At 45.7% G+C, this 24,314-nt stretch overlaps 1 protein-coding gene across 4 annotated transcripts in view; it reads right to left on the bottom strand.

The window, feature by feature from the left end:
• LOC125455762 (zinc finger protein 3-like) overlaps positions 1-24,314 on the bottom strand; it is a 74,503-nt gene that overhangs the window by 11,141 nt on the left and 39,048 nt on the right. For 2 of the 4 annotated variants that reach the window (XR_009446265.1, XR_009446264.1), the window contains 2 exons: positions 18,798-22,634; positions 17,630-18,062 (listed from right to left, as the gene is read on the bottom strand). The gene's annotated coding sequence lies outside the window, so the exon portion shown is untranslated. Of the gene's footprint in view, positions 1-9,475; positions 9,563-17,629; positions 18,063-18,797; positions 22,635-24,314 lie in introns of those variants that run through there. The other 2 variants (XR_009446266.1, XR_007248301.1) reach the window with 2 other exon arrangements.

The following is a 24,314-nucleotide window of genomic DNA, read 5'->3' as shown; positions in this document are numbered from 1 at the left end:
CCTCTTTGTACAAATCGTGGAATAGTCCCTCTACCATGGCTACACTGGCAGCATCTGTCACCTCTTTCTCCAATATACTGATGACTGCATCAGTGCTGCCTCATGGTCCTGCAAGGAATTCGAGCAGTTCATCAACTTTGCCAACACCTTCCACCCAGCCTCAAATTCACCTGAAACATTTCTGACACCTCCTTCACTTCCTGGAATTCTCCACCACCATCTCCATCAGCTGGGAGATAAAGTGCAGCTGATTCTCCGCTGGATTTGTAAGAATTGTTTAGAACTTTGGAAGCAGATGAGAGAGGAGGTGTAGCATCTCTTGTGGTTGCAGGCAAAGGTAAGGGGTGTGGTGGAAAAGGGGTGTGGTGGGAGAGTGAAGCTGACGAGGCAGTTGCAGAATGAGCTATGCCTGCAGAAAGCAGACAAGGGTGGGGAAGGAAATATTTTTTGGTATTGGGGTCTGAATGTAGGTGATGGGAATTTCAGAAGATGATGCTTTGAATTCAAAGATTGGTGGGGTGGTACTTGAGTACTAAGGGGACTCTCTCCTTATTGCTTTTGTGGGAGGGGGAGTATGACTGCAGAAGTCTGGGAAATGAGAGATGATTCAGTGTGCTATGTGCATGATGTGGGAGGTCAGGGATACTGATGATGTTTCTGGCTACTATAGCTGTGGTAAGTGTGTACACATTCAGCTTCTGAAGGAGGTTGTTGCAGCCCTGAAGAAAGAGCTAGATGACCTCAGGCTCATCCGAGAGAATGAGAATTTTCTGGACTGGACCTTCAGCGAGGTCATTACACCGAGGATACCTGAAGAGAGAAGGGGAATGTCAATGGCAAAGGAAGACATGAATGAAGTACGAGAGACCCCAGGGGAAGCACCTATTGTAAACAGGCTGACTGTCTTGGAAACTGTCAAGACAGACAACACTGCCAGTCCGAGAGGTGGACAGGTCTGCGAATCAAAAATTAGTGTAGAGGCAGAGCCGAGAAGTCAGACATCACGGAGAGCTGTGGTAAATAGGGGACTCCATAGTGAGAGGGACTGACAGGGGTTTCTGTAGCAACAGGCGAGATTTGAGGATGGTGTGTTGCCTTCCTGGTGCCAGGATCTAGGACGTCACTGCTAGAGTGCAGAGAATCCTCAAGGGTGAAGGTGAAGAACCAGAGGTGGTGGTGCATGTCGGCACTAATGACGTCGGGAAGAAAAGGAGGGGCATTCTACAGCGGGACTTCAGAGAACTCGGAAGAAGGCTGCAAAGCAGGACTTCCAGGGTGGTTATCTCCGGTTTGCTTCCAGTTCCTCGGGCTGGAGAGGGCAGGAACAGCGAGATAATGTACTTGAATGTGTGAGCTGAGGGACTGGTGCCGGAAGCAAGGATTTAAATTCTTAGATCACTTGGGTATGTTTTGGGATAAGGATAAACTGTACAAGAGGGACGGTTTGCGTCTTAATAGGTGGGGGACCAGCATTCTGGCAGGCAGGTTTGCCACTGCAACACAGGCGTGTTTAGTCTAAGTAATGGGGGAAGGGGCCAAACTGGAAATTTAAGAATCAAGTTAAAGGGAAAGTGAGAATAAGAGAAGTTATATAGACAACAGAATCAACAGAGCAGAAAACTCAAGAAGGGACCCTACAGTATGGCCAAGTGAAATAGGGATTGATAGGAAGGGTGAGGGGAGAAACAAATCAAAAATATTATATATGAATGCAAGAAGCATAAGAAATAAGTTGGATGAACTTGAGGCTCAGTTGGAAGTTGGCAAGTATGATGTTGTGGGGATAACTGAGACGTGGCTTCAAGTGGACAGGGCCCGGGAAATGAATATTCAAGGCTATACATGCTGACGAAAGGACAGACTGGTGGGCAGAGGGAGTGGGGTGGCCCTATTGGTGAGGAATGATATTCAGTCCCTTGCGAGAGGGGACATAGAATCAGGAGATGTAGAGTGAGTATGGATAGAGCTGAGAAATTCTAAGGGTAGAAAGACCCTAATGGGAATTATCTACAGTCCCCCAAACAGTAGTCAGGATGTAGGGTGCAAGTTGAATCAAGAGTTGAAATTGGCCTGTCACAAAGGTATCACTACAGTTGTTATGGGAGATTTCAACATACGGGTAGACTGGGAAAATCAGGATGGTACGGGACCCCAAGAAAGGGAGTTTGTGGAGTGCCTCCGAGATGGATTCTTAGAATAGCTTGTACTGGAGCCTACCAGGGAGAGGGCAATTCTGGATCTGGTGTTGTGCAATGAACCAGATTTGATCAGGGACCTCAAAGAAAAGGAGCCATTAGGAGGTAGTGACCATAATATGATAAGTTTTAATCTGCAGTTTGAGAGGGAGAAGGGAGAATTGGGAAGTGTCAGTATTGCAGTTGAGTAAAGGGAACTATGGAGCTATGAGGGAGGAGCTAGCCAAAGTTCAATGGTACAATACCCAAGCAGGGATGGCAGTGGAACAACAATGGCAGGTATTTCTGGATATAATGCAGAAGGTGCAAGATCAGTTCATTCCAAAGAGGAAGAAAGATCCGAAGGGGAGGTGGGGCGGCCGTGGCTGACGAGGGAAGTTAAGGACTGTATAAAGATAAAAGAGAAGAAGTATAACATAGCAAAGATGAGTGGGAAGCCGGAGGACTGGGAAGCTTTTAAAGAGCAACAGCAGATAACTAAAAAGGCAATATACAGAGAAAAAATGAGCTATGAAGGAAAACTGGCCAAAAATATAAAAGTAAAAGCTTTTTTAGGTATGTGAAAAGAAAAAAAATGGTTAAGACTAAAATTGGGCCCTTGAAGTCAGAAATGGGTGAATTTATTATAGGGAACAAGGAAATGGCAGAAGAGCTGAATAGGTACTTTGGATCTGTCTTCACTAGGGAAGACACAAGCAATCTCCCAGATGCAATAGTGGCTGAAGGACCTAGGGTAATGGATGAACTGAAGACTATTTATATTAGGCAGGAAATGGTGTTGGATAGACTATTAGGTCTGAAAGCCGATAAGTCCCCGGGACCTGATGGTCTGCATCCCAGGGTACTTAAGGAGGTGGTTTGAGATATTGTGGATGCATTGGTAATTATTTTCCAATGTTCTATAGATTCAGGATCAGTTCCTGCGGATTGGAGGGTGGCAAATGTTGTCCCACTTTTCAAGAAAGGAGGGAGAGAGAAAACAGGAAATTATAGACCGGTTAGCCTGACGTCAGTGGTGGGAAAGATGCTGGAGCCAATTATAAAAGATGAAATTACGACTCATTCGGATAGCAGTAGCAGAATAGGTCAGAGTCAGCATGGATTTATGAAGGGGAAATCATGCTTGACTAATCTTCTGGATTTTTGAGGATGTATCTATGAAGATGGATAAGGGAGAACCAGTGGATTTAGCGTACCTGGACTTTCAGAAAGGCTTTGATAAAGTCCCGCATAGAAGATTGATGAACAAAATTAGGGCACATGGTATTGGGGGCAAAATACTGACTTGGATTGAAAATTGGCTGGCTGGCAGGAAACAAAGAGTAGTGATAAACAGGTCCCTTTCGGAATGGCAGGCAGTGACAAGTGGGGTGCCACAAGGTTCGGTGCTGGGACCGCAGCTGTTTACGATATAGATTAATGATCTAGACGAAGGCATTAAAAGTAATATTAGCAAATTTGCTGATGACACAAAGTTGGGTGGCAGTGTGAAATGTGAGGAGAATGTTATGAGAATACAGGGTGACTTGGACAGGCTAGGTGAGTGGACAGATGCATGGCAGATGCAGTTTAATGTGGATAAATGTGCAGTTATACAATTTGGTGGCAAGAACAGGAAGGCAAATTACTATTTCAATGGAGTCAAGTAAGGTAAAGAGGAAGTACAACGAGATCTAGGTGTTCTTGTACATCAGTCAATGAAAGCAAGCATGCAGGTACAGCAGGCAGTGAAGAAAGCTAAAAGCATGCTGGCCTTCATAACAAGAGGAATTTAGTATAGGAGCAAAGAGGTCCTTCTGCAGCTGTATGGGGCTCTGGAGTATTGTGTGCAGTTTTGGCCTCCAAATTTGATGAAGGGCATTCTTGCTATTGAGGGGGTGCGGCGTAGGTTCATGAGGTCAATTCCCAGAATGGCGGGACTATCATTGGAGTGACTGGGCTTGTATACACTTGAGTTTGGAGGATGAGAGGGGATCTGATTGAGACATAAAAGATTACTAAGGGATTGGACACTCTGGAGGCAGGAAGCATGTTTCCACTGATTGGTGAGTCCAGAACCAGAGGACACAGTTTAAAAATAAGGGGTAGGCAATTTAGAACAGAGTTGAGGAAAAACTTCTTCACCCAGAGAATGGTGGATATATGGAATGCTCTGCCCCAGAAGGCAGTGGAGGCCAACTCTCTGGATACTTTCAAGAAAGAGATAGATAGAGCTCTTATAGATAGTGGAATCAAGGGTTATGGGGATAAGGCTGGAACAGGATACTGATTGTGGATGATCAGCCATGGTCATAATGAATGGTGGTGCTGGCTCGAAGGGCCGAATGGCCTACTCCAGCACCTATCGTCTATTGTCTGATTGTCTGCTCCCTGATGTTCCCAGTGGCCCTGTTTCTCTGAGCACACAAGATATATTTTGATGTGATTGGTTGGTAGTGGGGACTGGTAAGTAGCAGGTTATATTGAATTGTGTATCAAGGAGGGGTAGCTTCTATCTAAGAGGCCTTCCTTTGTTTCTACATGGAGACCCAAAGGCAATGGGAATGACTGACTGCTTCTCAATGAAGAGGCTGTGGCTGCTGCTAGGACAGTGAGCATTTACCAACATGATGTACTGTGCATGTTCACAATGAAGCATTATTGGAATGTGAGTTTCCCCATTGATACGGTGACCCCTCAGAGCCATCAGAAATCCCGTTATACTGGGAAAACAAGGATAAACCTGGCAGCTCCCTGCAAAGGAGGGAAACATTTTATATTCATTTAATTCACATAAGTGCCTTCCATCACCGAATAGTGACACAGCAGTCAACATACCGGGAGATGGAAAGCTCTAGATCATAGAAGCTGGATGAAACTGTGAGTTTAACTTGCACTGGCAGCACCACCCACCGTAGAATGAAGCTGCAGGTGGTGTTGATTGAGGTGACACTACACTGTGACCAGCTCCTTGTCAGTCACAGTCCCCTCAACTCTGCCCCTAGATTTAGTGTAGCTTGGTAAGCTGTTCTTGGAAAACCTGATGCTGATATGGGAAATCCTTTTCTCCACACACATTCACTCCGTGGTTTCAGATCTCCCCTTCTCTGCCGCCTCTGCTCCATTTGTTGTTCACATTGCAGACCCATGTGTGGTAACTACAGTCCTCATGTTCCGCCCAGAGTTGGGTCACCAAATCCTTACGTCTCGTTGAATGTCTGAGCCAACTCACAGCATAACCTCCAGTAAACCATCCCCAGCACCTCTACTAACTTTTCAATAACAGGAGTCAGTCAGAGGCCACTCAGTTACAAATTAAATGTCTGGTCCTTTACAATAATACTAAAGGAGCTTCCTCGTGTTACTGACTGCACGATTGGCTGAGAATGATAAACACTAGCGTTCATCAGACAGGCACACACCAAGTTTAAAAGACAAGAGTCAAAGCTGCTGAAACCCCCTGTCCAACATGGAGCACAACATGGGACACACCAGAAAGTGAACAACAGCCTGACAAACACCATTTCATTGTTTTTGAGCTTCACAATGCCAATACTTGATACACTAGATAGCCAAAAACCAAAGCCAGGGAGAGATGTAGACGAACAGAAAGTTTCACATTAAACACTGAAACAGAATTAATTAACATAGAACATTGAACTGTACAGCACAGGAACTGGCCCATCAGCACATGATGCTGTGCCAAATATGTTGCAATTTGAAACTAATCCCTTCTGCCTGCCCTTGGTTCATATCTCTCCATTCCCTGCATATTCACGTGCTTACGTAAAAATCACTTAAATGCCCTTTTTGTGTCTGCTGCCACCACCAACCCTGGCAGTTTGTTCCAGACTCCTGCCACCCTCTGTGTAAAAGCCTGTTTCTCAAAAGTCCTTTGAACTTTCCCCTCTCACCTTCAGTGTATGCCTACCAATATTAGTCATTTTAACTCTGAGGAAAAGATTCTGGCCATCAACCCTACCTACACATCTCATAATTCTATAAACTTCTATCAAATGTTGCCTCAGCCTCCATCATTCAAAAGAGAACAAAGTGAGATATTTCTCACCTCTCCTTATAGCTCGTATCCTCTACTCCATGCAACATTCTGGTAAACCTCTTCTAAATTCTCTCAAAAACATCCACATCCTTCCTGTAATGTGGCGACCAGAATTGAATACAATACTCTAAGTGTGGCCTAGGCAATGTCTTATAGAGCTGCAAGTGACATCTTGACTCTTGCACTCAATTTCCCAATCAATAACAGCAACCATGCCATACACCTTCTTTACCACCCTGTCTAGTTGTGGCCCCTTCAAGGGAGCTACGGACTTGAACCCCAAGATCCTGCTGTACATCAGTTCTGTTCACAGTCCTGCCATTAACTGCAAAACATACCTTAATATTTGACCTTCCAAAGTGCAACCCCTCACATTTACCAGACTAAAACTCCAATCTGCCATTTCGCCTCATAATTCTGCAACAGCAAATTGGGAGGAGCTGGAGGACAAAGTCTTGGTTCATCTAGGCTGCTGAAGGGACTGCTCCAGGTGCTGCCTTAGAGGAATCAAGTACTGGTCATAAACCTGCTGGTGGCTTCCATGTTGTGGCACCGGCTGATCCCTTTGGTCCCTCCTCCTGGTTTTGGCACTGACATCTTGACAACATTGGTCCATTTCTTTTGGGATTAAAAGATGCAATGGGTTGTGGCACAGGTTCTGAATCTCCATGCTGAAGTGTGATGTGACTCAACCATGCCCAGAGAGTGATCAGGTCCTGGTTAAAATAAAACAGGGAGCACCCTGAGGGTGATCTCCAAACCGTCACGGTTAATAAATTGGAGCCATGTGTCATAGCTTAGGTTGGGCACCCAGGGGAAAAAAAAGTCACCAGGGCATACCATGGAGGAGAATGCTCAATGTAAAGGAATCACTGCAAGGTGTCAAGGTGAAAAGTCACCACGTGTGCAGACGCACACCAGCGACTGACCACCCGCCTCAAAAGGGAGATTCATTATCTATGCTGCAACCCCTTGTGTGTCTTTTTATTGGCCCAATTCTCCTGGGACAAAAAGACACCACTTTACACTCAAATATCCTCCCCAGGTCAGCCGGGTTAGTGAAAGTGAGGAATATGTCGTCGGCATAAGCCGAGCGGACCATGCCCATGCCCAGCCCACGCAGAACTAGCGCTACAATGTTCTTTGCAAGAGGCACAGGAAAGGCTCCACGCACAGGGAATAGAGCTGTACATGAGGCAGCCCTGACATGCTCCTCTTCCACAGCGAAGCGGTACTGTCAGGGACCCGTTAACTAAAACTCTGCAGTGGTGTCCAAAAGTCGGGTCCAGGTGATGAACTGCATCTTGAACCGGGATGCTGCAAAACTCCCTTTTTTTTTCGCTTTTGTTCATTTTCTATTATTTCCTGTTTTTCAAACCACACAGACATAGTCGAGATCTGCACGCCCGCAAAAAAAATGATACAGAGGCCAGGTTCCATGACCGACTCACCTTTTACTTCACCAGTGAAGCAGTCACTAGCTGTGGTCAGCCATCTCAGAGTCATTGCCCAGATGAAAAGATTCTAAGCTCCTGGTAATATATTTCTTTTAACTGCTTATTTCCCCCAACACCCTTGTTGTGCATGTGCAGGTGTAAGACACAGTAAAAATATCTGGAGGGCAAATAGTTTCATTAAGATGCTACCACAAGGAAAAATACCAATGTGATTAAAGAACCAGTAGCATGCAGAGCCCCTGGGGAAAATGCCCATGTGAACAAAAAGGTGAAGGGGAAGCATAGGGATCAAATCAAAATGGAAGTGGAGGGGAAGATAAAGCACTCCACACCCCATGGTGCCCACCTCTCCCAAAATGTGTCAAGGGTATGGTGGACACTTCATGCCCCTTCTCCAGGGACATCCATGTGGGAACATAGTCACAGAAAAGGGGCAGACTGTCAGGTGTAACAACCCCTCACAAGGCCCATTGCCTGGACCTATTAAGGGCCAGCTTGATCAGGCCCAGGAGCAGACCCACGAGGAAATCCTACAAACTCCTTGCACCTCTCGCACCAGGAGTCAAAAGATCATGAGCATGGGGCTGAAGTACAACCAAAAATCCAAAAGGAGGTGTTTAAGATAACTAACATTGGAGTGCAAGCACCCACACCCACACCCAGCACATACATGGTCCATGGACTCCACAGCCCTACAGAACAGACAGTTGGGCCCGGAGTCCATGAAACACCACAATCCACTATTGCCATATGATTTGTCCACAGGGGTACAGCAGTCCTGGAGGATAGGCTAGTACAGAGGAGGAGAATTCACTTCCCAGAGGAGGCCACACCACCACACCCACCGAGCATGGTCTGCCCTCACCACCCTGCTCAGTACAGTTTCTTGTGTCTGAGGAAATGTCTAACACTACAGGACAAGTGTCAATAACTTTCTCGACTCTTCCAGGATAAGTGCCGTTGTATTCTCTCTGATCCCTCATAATCATTGTATAACTGTTTAAAGCACCTACCTCTGAACAAAACTAATGCTCCACAAATCTCACTAATGCATACAGCACCTTCCTTCCCTCTCTTCCTCTGTCTCTCTCTCTCTGTCTCACACATACACACTCTCTCTCTCACACACACACACCTCCCCCCTCCACTGTACACTCACACCAATAACACTGCACGGATACAACAATGTGAATTGACTCACTCTGGAAAACTCACCAACTCCTATTCCGCGTACCAGCATGAACAACAGGGCCACTCACTTTCACCCTTACTCACTCCCTCCCTTTCTGTCATTCTAGGAGAAACAGCCTGTAAAAGGACAGAAAGGACTAAGCCGGGTATGGAAGAGCCTAACATCTGTTCACTAACACTCCATGCAGGGGAGGACCATGCCATGAGCCGGAGAGGACCAGAATAACTCATGTGAAGTTTCTGAAATTTCCACATCTCACCAACTGAGTAAGGGAGCAAAAATCAGAGAACAGCTCTCACTTTAAACCCACCGTCAGTTCCGTTTCCATTCTGGCACAACTTAGAAGCCATGGCCTTAATGTCATCTCTCTTTTATGTCGAGCCAGTACAAATGGAATCTTCAGCTCAGGTACTGAAACTGATCTGCAGTATTTACGTGCCCTAACATCTTCAATAATCTGTGCTCTTTTACACCCAATACCCTCTACTCCTGCACATCATTCATAAACATGTAGCCTATTATATATTTTCTTTCAAGGTTCTTCCTACCAAAGTCCATCATGTCATCGCATTTATCTTCATCTACCATATACCTGAGCGCTTGACCAAGTTGTCGCTGTTCTGTTGGTGTTCCTCAATTTCCTCCACACTCTTCCCAATTCGTCCAGATCTGGTGCCATCTGCAAGGATAGAAATTGTACTACAATTACACTTCACACAGAGCAACTGAAGTACGATCACACTCAGAGGCATGAGCAAGTGAAATATTGATATCCTACCCACAGAGCGTCAGAAATATCAATGCACTCCCCGCAGACCCAGCGGAGGAAAAAGTTAACACACTACAGACATAGCAACAGAAATGCTGACATACACCAAACAGAGCAGGTGAACTAGTGCAAATTCACAGCGGAGAGAGAGAAATAGTGACTGGCTCCTCAAGTTTGTCTTCTTGTCTGTCTATCTGTGAGTGTGCACACACATGTGTATATCTGCTTCCGTGTGTCTGTATTAGTGTATGCAACTTTCTGTGCTGTATTGTGCATATCTCTGTGCGGGGCAGGTCTGGTAATCCCTACAGTGTTTAAAATGATGGACTTTGGTGGGAAGAACCTGCTAGACTTCCCCCACCCACCCCCACAAAATGCCACTGCACAGGTGGCAGCAGAGGGTGAAACCCACCAGGAATTCAGTCAGAGAGGAGAGAGGGATGGCAGCAGCTCACAGCACCATCCAAACTGACAGTGCTACAGCACAGACACACGCACACATATGCGCAAAATGGAGTGGACTACAGTTGTACTGAGGTCCACGTAGAGATGTCTGTACTCCTGCAATGTAGCAATGTTTTCTCTTTGAGACAGAGTGTACTCATTCAAGAGTGTTTCCACCATAATAGTATCCAAGCATCTCTGAGTGAACCATCGTGTACAGAGTTGGGGGTCATTTTTATTACACTTTCTGCAATGTACAATTGTGTGAGATAAGTTATGTGAGAAAGGATTCTAAAGTCCTGAAACCAACACAATGGCAGGGATGGAAATGAGGATGGTGGTGGGGTATGTGTCAAAATTTGTCAAGTATAACTCCTTCTGCTAATATCTCTGGGAAAACATTGCAAGGGATGTGTCAAAATTGCTTAGTGTCTCCAAGGATATTCTTTGAAGAACGAAAGAGCTGTGCATAGTGAGATATTTAATGCCTTCTCAAAAAAGAATCTGCTACTTTTGCAATGATCAGCCAACAGAGGATGACATTGCATCATTTTAAACAAAAGAACGGAAGAAGATTATACGCTCATTTCAGTTGATTTCACCCCCAAGAAGAGACTACCTTACGCAAGATGTGGACACAGCGGTATACACAAACAGACATATAAACACAACAGAGCCAAAAAGACAGTTCACACACACAGTCAATAGCATCTTTAATATAGAAATATGATTCATAAGGGAATGAGAGTTATGGGTAGAAGGTAGAAGAATAGGATGGAGAAACATCAGCCATAGCCAAATGGCAAAGCAGACTCAATGAGCCAAATAGTCTAATTCTGCTCCAATTTCTTATGCTGCTGTTGTCTTGTATCTGGAAATGTCTTCGCAAGAGTGCAATGGAGGCTGAATTTGACAGGTAGATGATGGAAAAAGTCAATGATATTGTGGGAGTGATTTGGAGGGCTGAATTGTTTGCGTGGGTTTGCTCTGGTTTCATCCTGACCACGCTAAATTGCCCACTGTGTCTAGAGATGTATACATTAGGCATGTTAGCCATGGGAAATGCAAAATTATTGGGATCGGATTCAGGTCTGGTAGGATGCTCTTTGGAGGGCTGGTGTGGACTTGAGGGGCAGAATGGCCTGTTTCCAGACTGCATGGATTCTATGACTATCAAATGATTGTCAGAAAGAAGCCCAGAAACATGGTTTGGATATAGATAATTACCTAGAGATTCAAGAATTATGAACCAGGAAATCACTTTCCACCTATTACAGAAATAGTAAACCCTTTATCCAGTGTGCATGTGTTGATGTATAGTGACGGTGTGATTATTTACAAAACTACCCTACAGATACATAGTTGCTATTAACATTTTGTCAATGATATCGGCACCTTTAATTGAGCAGGGATTAATAACATCAGCACCAACATCCCCCAAAGACCACAATTCATTCCTTAGTGTGAGTCAGAACAAAATGCTTCGACTGTGGTTTTTTGTGAATTTGCTGGTGTGTTAAGAGTTTAGATGATTGAGTAAATCCCTTCCCACACTCAGAACAAGTGAATGGTCTCTCCCAGTGTGAATGCTCTGGTGTCTCAGTAGGTTAGATGAGCAAGGGAATCCATTCCCACACACAGAGCAGGTGAATGGCGCACCCAGAGTGTACCAGCAGGGAGTTTGAATCAGCAAATCCTTTCCCAAGCACAGCACAGGTCACTCTTCCCAGTGTGAGTGTACTGGTGTATCAACAGGCTGGGTGACTGAGTGAATCCTTTCCCACAATTGGAGAAAGTGAATGGTTTCTCCCTGGTATGTTGGAGCATTTCCAGCTGGAATGGAGAAAGAATCCCGTCCTACAATTCCCACATTTCCACAGTCTCTCCCCAGTGTGACTGTGCTGGCGTTCGGGCATGTCAGATGAACGATTAACGTCCCTTTCACACGCAGGCCACGTGTATTTCTCCTTGGTGTGAATAGTGCTTTTTCCTCCAATGTCCAAAATCCTGAGATAATTGGGTTACGACTGTCTGATCTGGATGTGGTTTCATTTCAATACTCCAATTGCAAATCAACTTTTCAAACTGAAAACAAATGCAGCGAGAAACCAGAAGAGCACACAGATTGTGCAACCAACAGAAAGGAATGCGGAGCCAACACTTGGGGAAATTGCTGGACTATCATTAAAGCTGAACTTTAATTAATGACCTTCAGGGAAGGGAATGAGTCAGAGTTTGCACAAAACTACGGAAAGAAACAGAGGTGGGAGAGCCAGGGTGTGGGGAGGGAATAGCACTTTATCGTTTCACAACTCAATCCTGTTCCTGCTTCTGCCCCCATACCATTCTATCCCTCTGCAGGATTAAGAACAACTGCAGGCACAAAATGCTCAAAATCTGATGCAAAATCGGAAAATGCTAGAGAAGGTCTGGCAGCAATGGAAACACCTGTAGATGTAGGAACCATCACAAACTTGAAGTGTTTAGATGTTCTTACAAAGCACTGTAACATAGGTTTCACAGATTGCCAGGAAATAGGAGTAGACTAAATAGATGCTTGATAACCAGCACAGATATGATAGGGACATTGTGCTCAACAATTTATATCAGAGTGTCTGACCCCATTTTGTTTTGTGTGCCTTTGTGACACTCTCTCTCTCTCTCTCAGGAAGTAGGCAGAAGTAGCAAGCGGTGAAGAATACAATTGACAAGATGGCCTTCACAGTGAGAGGATTTGCACACAGGAGCAGGGATATCTTCCTGTAAGGGCTTCAGTGAGACCACATCTTGAGCACTGTGTGCACCTTTGTTCTCCTTTCCCAACGAAGAATGCCCTGGCTATTGAGAATATGCAAAGAAGGTTCACCAGACTGATTCCTGAGATGTCTGGGCTGATGTACGAAGACAGCGTCAGTCCTCATCTAATCCTCGTATCTTTTGCCTTTCTGAGCTGCTGACTACATCACTAATCAATGACTAATTAATAACCATCCAATAATTAAAAGCCCTAATTTTGTCCCGGAAAGTTTAAAGCTATCAATAAAACAGGAAAAAAACTTGCACTGCTGGCACTTTTTCAAGTTTTCTGGATGTCCTGATGCACCTCCATAGCCAGTTAATTATTTAGTCACAGTTGTTTTAGCTTACTAATGTTGTGAAGTGAATCAGCGCCTGAAATACCTTCTAATGTTGAGCTTTGCTTATACTAAAGATTTTATTGGTATTTGTACTCGAACCATTTACTAAAATTGTCCAGTGTTTCTTCCTTGGTTTTGCTTGCGTTAAATTATTTTCCAATCGTAATAACGATCTTATGAAGATTTGTGTTTGGTAATGCAACGTGTAACCTTTTGTTTTCTGTTAGTGGTATATTTTGCATGACATGATTTTCGCCAGCCTGGCAACACATACTTCATCTTAAGAAGGAAAGCGAAGATCTTCTCTCTCAGGTCTAAGTGAGAGATTTGTCCATGGCAGGAAACTAGCGATAATGCGTGGACCTGGTTGAACGGGCAGGCCAGGCAGCATTAGAGGAGCGGGAGAGTTGATGTTTCGGGTTGAAGCGTTCGGACCCGAAACGTTAGCTTTCCTGCTCCTCTGCTGCCTGGCCTGCTGTGTTCATCCAACTCCATGCCTTATCTCGGACCCTAGCATTGGCAATTCCTACTGTCTCTATAAGAAGCCATTGCGTTTTCTGAATCCAGCTCAATCTGATGATGGCTTAAGACCTGGAAATTGAAAGTTCAGTTGATAAATACACTCCCCAATGTGAACGCAGCCAGTTTCCTCCGCTATTTGGTTCCCAGTTCTACAAAGTTAGCTGGTGGTATTGGATATCATGGAATTGCATTTTAGCTGGTCCTTCCTCTTTCCAAGCCAAATATTTTTGCATTTGAACTGTGTCCAGTGTCCCCTACTGGAAAGTTTGCAGAGATTTGGGCAAGAAATTATTTATGACTTCACCCTGCCCCTGCCCAACCTGAGTGGATTTCTGCTTAATGATGACTACTTGGGCATAACCTAAGCTGAATAAGAAACTGTCCACTTTTGAATACATTGCTTAAATGAGAAAAGCTAGCAAATTTCTTAATAAAGAAAGACTTGCATTTGCGTAGCACTTTTCAAGACTGTCTGAGCATTTTACAGCCAATTTTCTTAAAACAAACTACAATGTGATAATGACTAGGTCACCTGTTTTTATGATGATTTAAGGGATAATATTGGCCAGATATCCAGGGAGAACTACCCTGCCCTCCTTTGAAATTTGTTGGGAGGAGAATCTGGGTGCGATGCTGAGAGGAGTGGTGTTAGATCGATGGTGGGGGTGTGAGGGCACATTGGGAAAGTTGGAGGTTAGATCAGGGATATGGACTAGATCAGGTGTTGGAGTTGTTGGGAGTTGGAGCTCACTTTAGAGTCTGGAAAGGGGAGAAGGTTGGGTGGGTTTAGAGGATTTGAAGTTGGGCCAAGCGAGCCTGGGAGAGTTGGATGTCTGGTCAGGGTGTGAATGGGGAGTTTATGGTGCTCTGTGTTGGGGGTCAGGTTGAGGGTGGGGGCGGAAGAAGTTGCGGGGAGTTAGGACAGGGTGTTGGTTAGAGATTGAGGTCTGTTTGGGGACTTGTGGAGTTTCAAGTTGTGGAGACAGGGAATCTGGGGAGGCAGTTAGGAGTGGGGTGTCATCAGGTGTTAGGGTTGGGGTTGGGATGGATAGATTGAGTTGGGTTGATGGTAGGGGAGTGGGTAGGGAGTTGCTGTTTGGTGAAGGACTAAAGTCAAAGATCATGAGTTTTGCAGTCTTAAAATAGTTACAATCCACGTCAACCTGAATAAAGAATTCAGAATTGAGTTTTGGATTTTATGTGGGCCCAGAAATGTCTGTTATGCAGAAATATTTGCAAAGTTGCAAAATGGAATTGCATGTGGAGTCATTAGTAACATTTAAGCGACTGCTGGACATGCACATGGACAGCAGTGAATTGAGGGGAATGTAGGTTAGGTTATTTTATTTTTGGATTAGGAATATTCCATGGCACAACATTGTGAGCCGAAGGGCCTGTACTGTGCTGTACTTTTCTATGGTCTACCTCCTGTTTCCTGATCCTACATTCTGGTTCCCATCCCCCTGCCGTATTGGTTTAGACTTCACCAATGAAACTGGCAATAAGCCCGGCAAAGAGATTTGCCCCATCTCTGCCCAGGGGCAACCAGTCAGGCTTGTACAGGTCCCTCCTTCTCCAGACACTTTCTCAATGCCCGAAGAATCTAAACTCTTCTCTAGTACACCATTTCTCCAGCCACACATTAATCTGATCTATCCTCTTATTACTGCTTTCACTAGCACATAGCATTAGGAGGTAAGCTTGATTATTACCACATTGCATGTCCTGCATTTTAATATATCTTCTATTTCCAATATTCAGTTTTCAGTTCCTCTTCCCTTTATTTAGCTATGTCATTGTTCACACACCCCCAGAAATCCTGCTGCTGCTCCATGATATTGCAAATCCTGGCACGAGAGAGGCAGCATACCATCCTGGGTTCACACCTGTAACAACAGAAATGCCAATATATACTCCTTACTATTGAATCCTCTATCACTACTGCCCTGTTGCTCCTTTTTCTCCCATTCTGTACAACAGAGCAACCCATGATGCAATAACATGTCTGTTGCTGCTTTCACAAGAGGGCAATCCCTGAACAGGATCCAAAGTGGAATATTTGTATGAAAGAGTAATGACCAATGGGATTCCCGCATTTCTCTCATGATCTTTGTAATTTATCTGATGGTCACACATTCCCTTTCTGCCTGTGTAATGCTCACCTGTGGTGTGACCAACCTGCTAAACGTGCTGTCCACTGCAGTGATTTCACCTGCAGCTCCAGCTCTGAAAGGCAGTTAGCCAATAGCAGCAGATGGACAAATTTCCTCAAACACATTGTCATCTGGGACACTGGAAACATCCTTTATTTCAAACATTGTGCAAGAGGAGTACATCAGAGGTCAGAGATAACAAGGTGTAGAGCTGGATAAACACAGCAGGCCAAGCAGCATCATAGGAGCAAGAAAGCTGACATTTCGGGCCTAGACCCTTCTTCCTGGTAAAGATGAAGTGTTGGGGACCAGGGAATTGGAGGTTCTGGAGGAGGTGGAGGGCATGGGCAGTGTCACTGACGTAGGTAGTGTGTTCCTGACCTAAAGTGGAGAAAACTGAGGCCAGATAGGTGGAGATAAGTTTGGTGGGGCAGGAGCAGGCGGAGACAATGGGTCGACCAGGGCAGTGAGGTTTGTGGAGATAGAAGCTGGCCGTGTGGGGTCGGGGAATGATGAGGTTGGAGGCTGTGGGTGGGAGTTCATATGAAATGATGAGATTGTGGATGGTTTGGGAGATGATGGCTTGGTGTTTGGAGGTGGGGTCATGATCAATGGGGTGGTAGGCGGAGGTGTCGTTCAGCTGGCATCTAGCCTCGGCAACGTAGTGGTCCGTGCACCATACTACAACAGCGCCTCCCTTGTCTGTGGGTTTTATGGTGAGGTTGGGACTGGGGCAGAGGGCGCGGAGGGCTTTACATTCTGCATGGGAGAGGTTGGAGTGGGTGATGGGGTGGAGAGGTTGAGGTGATTGATGTCACGACAGCAGTTGGAGATGAAGAAGTCGAGGGAGGGTAGGAGGCCTTGGGATGGTGTCCAGGAGGAGGGGGTGCCTTGGAGGTGGGAGAAGGCATCAGTAGAGAGAGGGTTAGGCTCACAATTAAAGAAGTACGTGCGGAGGCGGAGGAAAAACTGCTCAACATCCAAGCGTGACCGGTATACGTTGATGTGTGGGTGGAGGGGGAGAAAGGTGAGCCCTTTACTGAGGACTGACCATTCATCCTCAGTCAGGGGGAGGTCTGGGGGGGATGGTGAAGACTCCGCAAGGCTGGGTGTTGCTGTCTCCTCTGGAGCTGCTGGCTGTGGAGGCGGTGGGTGAAGCGGTGTCAGCTGTTGGCGGAGTTGCTGTGGTGGGCGGAGTAGTTTCAGCGGCAGTGGGCGGAGTTGTGTCAGCGTTGGCAGTGGATGGAGTTGCATCGGCTTCGGCAGTGGGCGGAGCGGGGTAGGAGGCAGCGTCCTCAGTATCGATGGTGTTGGACTCGGAAATGGAGGCAGTGACATTCACTGTCTTGAAAGCGGTGTATCTGACAGCGGAGGATGTGACGTCATCGGTGGTTGCTCTGACAGTGGCCACATGGCCAATGGCAGCGAACACATTGTGGGGAAGGTCCTGGGTAGGGTTGGGGTTTTGGGAGATGGAGGAAGCCAGTTTTAGGTGGTAGGCACCAGTAAATTTACTGTACTTATTTTTTTTGTGTCCACTGAAGCTGAGTAGAATTGAGAGTTCAGGTTGTGGATTCCACGAAGAATACAAAGCAGGAGAGGTCCATTGCAGGTCTGGGAGAGGGAAGCTCTGAGCTGGGATAGGCTTAATTGTAGTGCCTGGAGATGCCAGTGCACTGCTGCAAGCGTGTGTTTCAGGTGTCGCAGAGAGAAACGCTTCTGAAGAGTCTCAATGTTCTGAATGTGGATATTGTCACAGTTGGGGCTAAATTGGGAAGGCTTGAATGTGGATTGTAGTCCATTCGGGATGATCTAGTTCTGTAGGCAGGTACTAAGAAAGATGATGTGGCTGTAGTACCTGGTTTGCTTCAGGACGTGGTCAAGCAGTTTCAAGGTCAAAGAGATTACGAGAGAGTTGCAGTGGGAGAGAGATCCACTGAGGTTTTTCCGGAGGGAGGAGGGTAACTTCTGCAGGGAAGACATCCTTAGAAGAGGCTTCGCACTGGGGTTAAAATTGTTTCAGAGATAGTTGGAACTGCAGATGCTGGAGAATCTGAGATGACAACGTGTAGAGTTGGATGAACACAACAGGCCAAGCCGCATCTTAGGAGCAGGAAAGCTGACATTTTGGTACTCTCTTGTCACGATTTCTATCTAGATTAATTCAGTTACAATATTTAAGAAAATTTAATTGAGCTAGGATTTTCTTTTGTTTCAAACACTTCTATTATAATCAACAGCACCTCACTTTACATAAGCTGATATACTGTACTTTTAAACTGTAAGAAAATGCTCTGCAGTTATTAGTCATTGCTTGTTTCCATTAGGACCATGTCACTTTCTGAACTGTCCAAGCTGAGACTGTGCACCACACTCGGTCTTTCAGCTTTACCTTCTTGTCTCACCTAACTCTTTGTTTTCACCCAATTCCAAAGCAATCTCATTGATCCTTGTCATTTTAATTGTCTGCTCACACCTCCTCTGGCTCAGCTTCCTGCACTGTTCCAATGATGCTCAGTAGGAGTAGGACTCGGAACAGAATTTCATCTTTCAACTCAGCCCTTTATAACTCTCCACAAACAGATTTTAGACAAGGCCTCACACCTAACATGCATTATCTGACCTAAAATGTCACCTCATTACACTGATAAAACCTTTACTTCTGCCTGGACAGTGACTTCAAAGAAATTCAGGGATTTACATACACCTATTTGATGAAAACCTTCTAACTGATTAAAAATTTAAAAGCATCTTAGGCTTCTTTAGTACATCCTCATTAGTGGTGTGACCCTTTGATCTTTTATTTATCAATTCTGTGTCCGATACAATCTCTCTCACTAACACCTGCAGAAGGAATAAGATGCTGAAAGCTTGTGTTTTCAAATATACCTGCTGGACTATAACCTGGTATTATGTGATTTCTGACTTGGTCCACTCCAGTCCAACATCAGCAGCTCCACATCATGCCCTCCAGACTCAATGAGGGCTCGGCAGTTTTAGGATCAATAGAGTCATCAAGATCTGGAATGTGAAAGGGACTTTAAAACAAATCTTATAGATATTTGTGAATGAAGAATTTATGAGGTAAAATCATTAAGTATGAAACTGTCACAAACTATGACAGTCATTTCAAAGAGACAAGGTGTTATTGGGATAAATCTGTGCCACCCTCTCAGCCCAACATGTCCTTCCTCAGCTGCAGGGCCTACAAGTGAACACAAACCACAAGTGGAGTCTAACTACGAAACTGAATATCTTGCTGCTTTTCAACTTAGAACTTGACAGAAGGCAGAGAGTTGGGATAAAAGGCTCTTTTTCGGAATGGCAACCGGTGACGAGTGGTGTCCTGCAGGGGCCGCAGCTGTTCACCTTATACATTAATGATCTGGATGAAGGGACTGGGGGCATTCTGGCGAAGTTTGCCGATGATACGAAGATAGGTGAACAGGCAGGTAGTACTGAAGAGGTGGGGAAGCTGCAGAAAGATTTACAGTTTAGGAGAGTGGTCCAGGAAATGGCTGATGAAATTCAATGTGAGTAAATGTGAAGTTTTGCACTTTGGAAAAAAGAATACAGGCATGCACTATTTTCTAAATGGTGAGAATAATTCGCAAAGCAGAAGTACAAAGGGATCTGGGAGCGTTGGTCCAGGATTCTCTAAAGGTTAACTTGCAGGTAGAGTCCGTAATTAAGAAAGCGAATGTAATGTTGTCGTTTATCTCAAGAGGGTTGGAATATAAAAGCAGCGATGTGCTTCTGAAGCTTTATAAAGCTCTAGTTAGGCCCCATTTAGAATACTGTGTCCAATTTTGGGCCCCACGCCTCAGGAAGGACATAGTAGCCCTGGAGCATGTACAGCGGAGATTCACACGGATGATCCCTGGAATGGTAGGTTTAACGTATGGTGAACAGCTAAGGATCCTGGGGTTGTACTCATTAGAGTCTAGAAGGTTGAGGGTGGATCTAATAGAAACTTACAAGATAATGTATCGTTTAGAAGGGGTGGACACTAGCAAGTTGTTTCCGTTAGGCGGGGAGCCTAGGACCTGTGGGCACAGCCTTAAAATTAGAGGGGGTAAGTTTAAAACTGAAATGAGACGACACTTCTTTAGCCAGAGAGTGGTGGGCTGTGGAATTCATTGCTACGGAGTGCAGTGGAGGCCGGGACGTTGGATGCCTTCAAGGCAGTGATCGACAAATTCTTGATCTCAAAAGGAATCAAGGGCTACGGGGAGAGTGCAGGGAAGTGGAGTTGAAATGCCCATCAGCCATGATTTAAATGGCGGAGTGGACCTGATGGGCCGAACGGCCTTACTTTCACTCCTATGTCTTATGGTCTTACAGAAACATATCGGAGATATCTTCCTTCCAGGCAGATCCAACAAACTCTTTTCCTTCCACAATTAAATGTCAATGATACTCACATTCTGATGATTCTGCTGACTCTATTTTGAAATCCTGGTCTGCAAATTATTCCCCATTAATATCCTGTTCAACACAGTTAATCACTATCATCCCTGGATAGAATTCTAGAACAGACAAACATTTTATCTTGGTTTCAGTTTGCTGCATAAATCCTCCTCTTTAAGTCGCCTCATCCCCACAGAGAAAACAAGTGCATGCGCACTGCTGCACTTTGTACCTAATAAAGATGGCGGTGGTAGTTCAGGCCGCTCACCACCTGAGGCCTGCAAGGCCTTCTTTGTTCAAGCCTGAGAGTTTCTAATTCGGGTCTAGCGGCCTACACCGGATGCTTATTTTAAAAATAAGTTCACATTACCTCCATTTTTCTCCTGGTCTCCGCTGTCGCTCCCATACAAGCCCCTTCTCCGACTACACTCAGTGAACAGAGATAATAGGATCTGCAGATGCTGGAGACTCTGAGATAACAAAGTGTGAAGCTGGATGAGCACAGCTGGCCAAGCAGCATCTCAGGAGCACAAAAGCTGACGTTCCGGGCCTAGACCCATCAGAGAGGGGGATGAGGAGAGGGTTCTGAAATAAATAGGGAGGAAGGGGGAGGCGGACCGAAGATGGATAGAGGAGAAGATAGGTGGAGAGGAGAGTATAGGTGGGGAGGTAGGGAGGGGATAGGTCAGTCCGGGGAGGACGGACAGGTCAAGGGGGCAGGATGAGGTTAGTGGGTAGGAAATGGAGGTGCGGCTTGAGGTAGGGAGGAGTGGATAGGTGAGAGGAAGAGCTGGTTAGGGAGGCAGGGACGAACTGGGCTGGTTTTGGGATGCAGTGGGAGGGAGGGGGAGATTTTGAAGGTTGTCAAATCCACATTGATACCATTGGGCTGCAGGGTTCCCAAGCGGAATATGAATTGCTGTTCCTGCAACCTTCAGATGGCATCATAATTGCACTGCAGGAGGCCCAGGATGGACATGTTGTCTAAGGAATAGGAGGGGGAGTTAAAATGGTTCGAGACTGGGAGGTGCATTTGTTTACTGCGAACCAAGCGTAGGTGTTCTGCAAAGCGATCCCCAAGCCTCTGTTTGGTTTCCCCAATGTACAGGAAGCCACAATAGGTTCAGCGGATGTGCAGGTGAACATCTGCTTGATGTGGAAAGTCATCTTGGTGCCTGGGATGGGGGTGAGGGAGGAGGTGTGGGGGGCAAGTGTAGCACTTCCTGCAGTTGCAGGGCGAAGTGCCAGGTGTGGTGGCGTTGGAGGGGAGTGTGGAGCGGACAAGGGAGTCCCGGAGAGAGTGTTCTCTCCGGAAGGCAGACATGTACCCGCATGGGCCCAACTATGCCTGCCTCTTTGTAGGACACTTAGAACAGTCCCTCTTCTGCACCTACACTGGCACCAAACCCCACCTCTTCGTCCATTACATTGATGACTATATCAGCTCTGCTTCGTGCTCCCAAGGGGAGCTCGAGCAGTTCATCCACTTCATCAACACCTTCCACCCCAACCTCAAGTTCACCTGGACCATCTCCAACACATCCCTCACCTTCCTGGCCCTCTCTGTCTCTATCTCAGGCAACCACGTGGAAACCGATGTCCATTTCATGCCCACTAACTCCCACAGTACCTAGAATACACCTGCTCCTACCCACCTTCCGGCAAAGATTCCACCCCCTATTCCCAATTCCTTCACCTCCGCCGCATCTCCACTCTCGTCCATCCCGGATGTCCTCGTTCTTCAAGGACCGCAACTTCCCCCCTTCAGTGGTCGAGAACGCCCTCGACCAAGTCTCCCGCATTTCCCACAACTCATCCCTCACACCCCGCCCCTGCAATAACTGCGAAAAGAGAATCCCCCTTGTCCTCACATACCACCCCACCAACCTCCGGATACAATGCATCATCCTCCGACACTTGCGCCATCTACAATCCGACCCCACCACGAAAGACATTTTTCCATCCCAACTGTGCCGGCAGGTTCATGGTCACATGTCATCCTGCTGGTCTGTCCCATTCACTGATTGGTAGGAGGACCAGTCCGTGCCACTTGGTCCACCAGCCATACCCACTCTCCTCCTATTGTTGTGGAGCTGCCATCAATCAGCCGGACTCCATTGTGTGGTTAGAGGTGAGTGGCGGGAACATCTCTCTCTCTGCCCTCGGATGAGCTTCATTACTCAGTCCATGGTGCATTTGCAGTCTCACACAGCAGAGCGGGTGTTCGGTCAGTTGGGGCTATACTCGCTCCCTCAGGTGATGCTGCAAATCTGTCCCAGCTCCCCTGCCATTTGCCCATAGCCCTCCAGACGTTTCCTGAATAAGGTAAATTCCAAATATCTTTTGAGAATGACTGCTGAATGTGCATCCAGCTGCACTGCAGGCTGTTTCAGATGCTCAGAACTTACTGAGTAAAATAATATCCACATATTCACCCTGCATTGTTTGCCAGTTACCTGAAAGTGGTCACCAAAGATTGTGACCATGTTAATAACTTCTGTCTCTCTCTGCAAATGTAATATCCTGGAACAAATCTGCAACTGGAATAATTGAATTGCTGCTTAACCTTCTGAGCTTCTGCTACCTCACCACAAAACAGAAACCCATCTTTATTAGAATCATAAAAATGTACAGCACAGAAAAAAGACCCTTCAGTCCAACTCATCCGTGCTGACCAGTTATCCCAAATATCCATTTGCCAGCATTTGGCCCACATCACTCTAAACCCTTACAATTTATATACCCATTCAGATGTCTTTTAAATGTTGTAATTGTACCAGCCTCCACCACTTCCTCTGGCAGCTGATTCCATACACACACAACACTCTGAAAAAGTTGCAATTCAGGTCCCTTTTAAATCATTCACTCTTCATCTTATCTTAAAAGCTATGCCCTCTAGTTTTGGACCCACCTACCCTGGGAAAAAAGACCTTGGCTATTCACCCTATCAATGCCCCTCATGATTTTGTCAACCTCTATAAGGTCACCCCCCAGCCTCCAACATTCCAGGGAAAATAGCCCGAGCCTATTCAACATCTTCCCTTAGCTCAAACCCTTCACTGTGGCAACATCCTTGTAAATTTTTTCTGAATTCTTTCAAGTTGCACAACGTCTTTCTTATAGCACAGAGACCAGAACTAACTGCAGTAGTCCAAAAGTGGCGCAACCAATGTCCTCCATAGTTGCAACATGACCCTCGAACTCCTACACTCAATGCATTGATCAATAAAGGTAAGCATACCAAATGTCTTCTTCACTACCCCTTCTACTCCACTTTCAAGGCACTATGAACCTGCACTCCAAGGTGTCTTTATTTGGCTACACTCTCCTGGACCTTAATATTAACTGAATAAGTCCTGCCCTAATTTGCTTTATCAAAACGTAGCACCTCACATTTATCACACTTATTGAGGTTAAACACTATCTACCACTCCTCAGCTCATTGGCCCATTTGATGAAGGTCCCATACTACTCTTGAGATAACTTTCTTCATTGTCCACTACACCACCAATTTTGGTGTCATCTTCAAATTTACTAACAATACCCCTTGTATTCACATCCAAGCCATTTATATAAACGACAAAGAGCTATGGTCTCAATACCGATCCTCGTGGCACTTCTAGTCATGAGATTCCAGTCTGTAAAACAACCCTCCACCACCACCCTTTGTCCCCTACCTTCAAGCCAATTTTGTATCCAAACGACTAGCTCGCTCTGTAGCTCATAACGTATAGCATTGCTAACCAATCTATCTGTCCATATAGACAAAGTCCACCGCTCTACCTTTGTCACTCCTTCAAAAAACTCAAGTTTGTGAGCCACGATTTCCATGCACAAAGCCATGCTGACTATTGCTAAACGTTCCTTGCCTTTCCAAATGCATGTAAATCCTGTCACTCAAAATCTCCTACAAACAATTTATCCACCAATGACTTCAGGCTCACGGGTCTGTAGTTCCCCAACTTTTCCTTACCACCATTCTTAAATAATGGCACC

This window comes from Stegostoma tigrinum, chromosome 10 (assembly GCF_030684315.1).
Source record: "Stegostoma tigrinum isolate sSteTig4 chromosome 10, sSteTig4.hap1, whole genome shotgun sequence".
NCBI classification, from domain to species: Eukaryota; Metazoa; Chordata; class Chondrichthyes; order Orectolobiformes; family Stegostomatidae; genus Stegostoma; species Stegostoma tigrinum.
Note: the sequence above shows the minus strand (reverse complement) of the source record. Positions and strands in the feature narration are given on the sequence as shown.